Raw genomic sequence first — 6367 nt, 5'->3', positions numbered from 1 at the left:
TTCAACCGGCATTTAGACCCCCTATATAGGGAGATCGCTAGCAACAGCCGCACCAAAATCGCGTACTTAAGAACCGGCACGCTTTACGACTTGCTGCGCAACGCGAAGGACGCAATGGATCTCACCAGGGCCCCAGGTGTTTACTCCATTCCCGTACGGGACGACAGATTCAATAGAGACTTAGTTTACATTGGCTCCACCATCCGATCAACACAGAAACGAATACGGGAACACCAGGCTGATATTAAGCATAAAAGGCACACCACTGCCTTATCGACCTATGTCACCGACCCGGAAATAAGGGCGGACTTCCGGAACACCAAACTTATCAGACCCGCGTTCCGCGCTGATCACATCCGTCACCTGGAGACCTGGGAGATTCACAAAGCTATCATGGGGGGCAACTGCATCAACTACAGGGATGGGGAAACACTTGCACAGGCGTGGAAGTATTTATTCGAGGAGTTCGAGCAATAGCGGTCGGAGGGGTGAAACCCGACGCGCACGTTTATTTATTTACATCGTTGGCAACATCGTTACGACGGTCGGGTCAAAACACGGCCAGTCACCACCTGAAGCAGACCTCGGTGGAGGTCGAAAGTACTTGTGGAATTTAATAGTGACATAACACTCGTAAAAAAGGTTTTTCGTGGGTTGTTATTAGAAACATAGCCAACAAAAAGGTACATGAAATCAGGAAGAAACTGAACAAAAAATTCAATTGGTTACAAAAACCATCTTGCTGAAAACACACCAAAACTATAAAGGTTCTGTACTACAACTTCACAAGTATAAAGATACTGGAAAATATTTATCAAACATTAATACAGAGGTCGAAACACATACCAACTCCTAGGTTTAATTACTCACAATTCATTCCTCCCATTATGGTGGCCATAAAGAACACCTGCTGTCCAGAGTTACAACCCAATTTGGAGCTGTCTAAAATAACCAACATAGCAACACAACAATGTTCGAAAACCAAGAAATCAAATATGAAGATTGCTCAGACAGTAAAGACATTCCTCACATCCAATCATTTAAATCTACTAGTAGCAGATAAAGACAAAAGATTTGTATTATGCAAAAACCAAGATTTCCTAACAAGAGCCAACAATTTCCTTGACCAATCCAAATCAATCACACTAAAACAGGATCCAACTACAACAGTATTAAGAAAGACACACAAACTTATAGCACTTCCAGGGATCATAACCTCTTTAACAGGTCCTCTCAATCCACCAACCAATGTTGTGTGCCCCAGATTATTCTTTCAAGCAAAGACGCATAAACCCAATTGGTCTTTAAGACCTTTAGTCAACAAGTGCTCACACCCTACATATTATTTAGAAACTGCACTAGTTAAACAAATTATAGCTTTGGTTCTACATTCCGACTTTGTTACTACATCCTCAAATGGATGTTAAATTAAGTATTTTAGCAAAATTAAAAAACCTCTCCACTAACTCGTAACGATATTAAGATCTGTTTAATACAGAGTAAAAATAATTTAATATAATAATATTTTATTAAACATATTAATGCTGTAATTTTAATGATTTTTGTATTAGCAAGAAAATTGTTAATTAATGCAATTAATGAAGCATTAATTAATACAGGTTGACAGTTACTAATCTGGTAACACTGAAACCCATAGCATGTCGGATAGCAGATGGTTAGGCTGAAATACACTTAATCCAATAACTAACCACCTCATCCTACCTCTAAAATACCTTATAAATCAGTGAATTAAAAGTTGATTAATAAAGAAGGAACAAAAATTAAATGAAAATTCTCATCAGATCATTATACATCTGGAGATGTTCACTACCCCAAACAGCAGCAGCGGGTTGGTACAGCGACACAGAAAATTTAAAATTACACCAGCCGATATTAGTGCCAGAATTGGATTATTGACTGCAAGATTAGAGATGATTGACCTGATTGCATTAATTGATAATCATATATTAACAAATACAGCAGTTGTAAAGTAGGTAAATATATTTGTAGACAAGTTTCTTATCACAGTCATCCTTGCATTCTTATTTTTATGAATCTTTTTAATGTTTATAAATAATATGTTTTAATGTTTGTACACTAATTCTAAAATCACAAACACTTTTTTCAGCAAAATTATTTTCAAAAGACAAACTATTACTGTAATCTGTGTATTCTGTTTTATTTTAGAGGGTGTTCGAATTTGTTTTACTATATTTTTTCAAACAATTAAATAATTTGAGATTTAAGAATATTTTTAGATACTACGTAATTACCAAATATAGATTCTTTTTTTTTGTAATTATTTATAAATTCTTCATTAAATTTATTAACCTTTAGCTTCAGGAGTATGTATTTCCACGACGCTGGCCGGTGTCAAACTCGAAACAAGTTCTTTATCCGTAATTTCTTCAAACTTAGAGGAATCTTCAACTGCTTCGCTGTAAGTAAATATTATTCACTTTTAGAATTTCTTTGATACCTTAAGAGAAATTTTAATCTTTGTATTGAAACTAAAAATACATAAGAAATTTGTAACATTAATACAAATATTAATTGAGAATCAAAAAATTGCCATCTCATAATAAATTAATATTTAATATTTACATTTGAAAATTCTGGATGAAAAGAATTGACCCAGAATGAGACTCAAATCTGCAACTCCCGTTTATCATGCTGGCACGTTGCCAGTTACGAAATGGCATCTTAATCGCCTAGAGGTAGGCAAAATTTCTTTATAACTAATTATTAATTGTAGCCATAATTGAGCCTGATAAAACATGGCCAATCATTTGGTATAACATTAATATTTTTCTTAAAATATTTTAATTTTTGTGTAAAAATTATTAATAAGTTAAGATTTAGCAAATCAAAAACGGATAAAATTATTAATTATCATTTATATTAAAGTATACGGAATTTTTATTTTTTAAATAATTTATACCTACCTGGATTCTGATATCTGCCTAATAATTGACTTCAACCTGTTCAAGTAAAATATTTCACTCTCCGTTGGCTCAACTTTGTCTCTTTCTACATATAAAATAACAATAATGGATTAAATGACGATATATTTAATTTATTAAAATATAACATAATTAAATTAATACATAATATTTTTTTAAAATATACTTTCTACTTTTATTGAATAGAAAATATTCTAATACCATATTTCCTCAATTCAGAAGTATATTGTAAGTTTGAGAATTAATTTTTAAGATATTTTTATTAAAAAACATTAATTTTAAGTAAACAATTTTACTGAATTTTGTAGAGCTACAAATACTATGCAGCTGCATTTCCATTTTCATCTGCATATAGAGCAAGCTAGATATGTTGCAAGGATATAGAACTACTGAACAACAGGAAAGCTAGATACGATGCATGGAAATACATCTCAGTATATGTACATGGAAACACTGTTCAGCAGCTATATTTCCAAGCCCTTCTTTGTATAAAATAACTAGTCTTTATAATATTGCACCATAATATTGTCTCAAAAGCATTTTAAGCATTAAAATAAGGAGTTTAAATTAAATATTTGTTATCAATGAAGCTGAGAATGTCTATTATTGGTACCTAACACATCACTTGGTCTGCTCACAATGACTGGTGATGATTGTTTTGGGTCGTAAGCATAACTTGCCTTCAACACAAAGATACATCTCTACTTCAGACAAAATAAATAAATAAATAAAATGTATCTTAGAATTAAGGAAATACAGAGAATAAAAATAATAATTGAAATAAAAGCAAAAATTGTAGTTTATTGAAAATAAATGTAACCATTTTAATTTTAATTTATTAAATTTATTAAGAGATGGTACCTAATGCCCACCTCTAGGCCAAATTAATTAACATTTAATTGTTAATAGCAGGGCTGTAGTGTCGCGTAAAAATCTACAGACTCCGACTTTTCCTTACCATCCAACTCCGACTAGGGGCGGATTTGTTACTGAAAGAAATCCGGAAATTCTGATGTCATCACATGACCTCAGAATAAAAGATTCAATAAATAGAGTTCTAATAAAGATAGAACGTAGAAACTTTTTATTCCAAAGCTAAAAGACTTCTCTAAGTAATATATAAATATATATTACTTAGAGAATACACATATAAATATGTATTCGATAATTTTTACTTTTCCGGCTGTTATATATAACAGTGGAAAAGTGTAGCGCTTGCTCAAAAAATGACCCCTCCCAAATTTTTACATTTTTGGGCTCAGGACACCTTGAAATTTCGAGATATGCAAAAGATTTGAGGTTTTTTCTATATGTGTGGATGTTAGACTGTGGGGGGGCATGATTTTGTTCACCCTTTTTGAAGCCTAATAATTTCCGTAGTCAGAGTGGTCAGAATCGGAGTCAGATGGTTTAACACAGGTGTTAGTTATTAAGCGTTAAAGTGGTTAAACTAAATCGTGACCCCATATACATTCTAACATCTTAGGCAAGAACATCTTAATGGGTTTTACTGTACTATTATAAAATGGCTAAAAAGCTTACTTTGAGGGTAGAGACGAGTTTTGTTTTATTTTTTTTTTAATTTTGAATGCTAATAACGAGTAAAATATTCATTCTAAAAGTGGTCATGTGTTATGACACATGACCACTTTTAGGTCTTCACCCTGTCGACATTTAATTAAGAACCAAAATTTAATAGTATTAATGCTCCTTTATACACAAGCTACAGTGCCACATTTCATTTCTTAAACTTTACCCATTCTGAGATATTGTTTAATATCTCAGAATAGAAAATAAAGAAATTAAACAAATTAGATGCCAACACACACATGCGCATGTGAATTTTTCCCCTTTACTGACTTTTTTGAGGGGTTCAGGAGGTCTCCAAACGTATAGATTTTCAAAAAAAAAAACTTGGAGGGTCAAATTTGACATGATTCCAATACTTTTCCGTTTTATATACATAACAAGTTGGTAAGTAAAAAGGAGTTGGAGTCGGCGGATTTTTGACGACTCCAACTCCGGCTAAAATGCCAAAACTCCACAACTCCGACTCCACAGCCCTGGCTAATAGTAGCATTAATATAGCCAGATGTAATCCAGCAATCGTCTGTCTTCAAAAATATATTGTTAAAACTTTTTTAAAGTTCATAAAATCTATAAATTCCACTGATTTTTAACCTAATTTTTACTTTATTCTGTACTTTTTAAATTCAATAATTAAAATACATACAGATTTTATTTTTTGCATATCATTCTTTAATTCTGAATGAAACTGTATGATATTAAAATTTTTATTTAATCAAGTATTAATAAATAAAGTATAAATATCAAGTATAAATAAATAAATAAATTTACAGATTTCAATAAATATCCATATATACTAAATTCTGTAGTAAAATATTTAACCTTTTAGATTTTAATTCTTGGCATGCTATTCACTAACTCAATGGTTATCAATCTTTACAAACTAGGAGAAAACTGACAACTCATCGTTGCATCAAAAATACCCTTATACACACAAAAGGTGACCCAGACCACCCGTACACCACTTTTAATTTAAGATGGGAAGCGAGTTTCATTACTAAACCTTTTGACAAGTAAATCAGTTTATGCACTATTGACTGGTGATACTTTCAACTTCCGATACTGGCAAAAACAAGTTATCTGAACCAAAAATCAAATTTTTTAAATAGAACATGGTATTTTTAATTTAGATTCAGATAAATTGAAATAATAAAATAATTCTGTCTCAAACGTTTTTTATGAAAATGTCTCTGTTGATCATAAAATGATCTCAAGTGTGATGAACTCCTCCTGGCAAAACCTTATTACAACAGTTCTGTCACAATATTTTTTGGCCTGCTGAATATTCAGTGTTGACAGATGTAAACATTATGCTTGTGTTTATGTTTTCAATTCAAATGAGTTTTTATTTTGGTTACACACCTATCAAAAGTGTCGTGGCAATCTATGTAGCCACATCCTATGAACTTCTTCAAGAAATAAATTATTTTTCAAGATGACCAGATGCTTGCATTGATGAAAATGATGCTCAGTTCAAATACTTAGATTGAACAACGGTTAAAATAGGTTATACCAGAAGAATTTAAATAAGTAAAAATACTACTTAGCAGCAATAACAATTTTTGTTAGTTCACATCAATTAAATATGATTATTATGCAAACATTTTTATTGTTTTGCCTATGTCAATGTACGTTTATGAAAATATTTTGTAATGCAAGATATTTTGTTATTTTTATGGTGTCATTTTTCTCTGTGCATTACACTTCCAAAATTGTTTTATGGTCAATGGAGAAAACTTCTCCATTAACCATAAAACAATTTTGATATAGATTCTTCTGTTCATAAAAATGTTTGAGAAAATTTTCTTATTTTTTAA

The 6367-nt window shown here is 31.4% G+C and overlaps 1 protein-coding gene and 1 long non-coding RNA gene across 2 annotated transcripts in view; one reads left to right on the top strand and one right to left on the bottom strand.

The window, feature by feature from the left end:
* Positions 1–3050, bottom strand: part of LOC111615631 — a 31023-nt gene extending 27973 nt beyond the window's left edge. The window contains exons 1-2 of the mRNA XM_023357049.1: positions 2946–3050; positions 2332–2438 (exon numbers count right to left, since the gene is read on the bottom strand). The gene's annotated coding sequence lies outside the window, so the exon portion shown is untranslated. The remainder of the gene's footprint in view (positions 1–2331; positions 2439–2945) is intronic.
* On the top strand, positions 2335–3443 carry LOC111615632. The gene is made up of 3 exons (XR_002755113.1): positions 2335–2440; positions 2628–2717; positions 3272–3443. It is a non-coding gene; the product is annotated as an uncharacterized LOC111615632 (long non-coding RNA).
* The last annotated feature ends 2924 nt before the right edge of the window (positions 3444–6367 follow it).

The sequence above is a fragment of the Centruroides sculpturatus genome, unplaced genomic scaffold, assembly GCF_000671375.1.
Source record: "Centruroides sculpturatus isolate CEXI.00-Female unplaced genomic scaffold, Cexi_2.0 scaffold2344, whole genome shotgun sequence".
NCBI classification, from domain to species: Eukaryota; Metazoa; Arthropoda; class Arachnida; order Scorpiones; family Buthidae; genus Centruroides; species Centruroides sculpturatus.
Note: the sequence above shows the minus strand (reverse complement) of the source record. Positions and strands in the feature narration are given on the sequence as shown.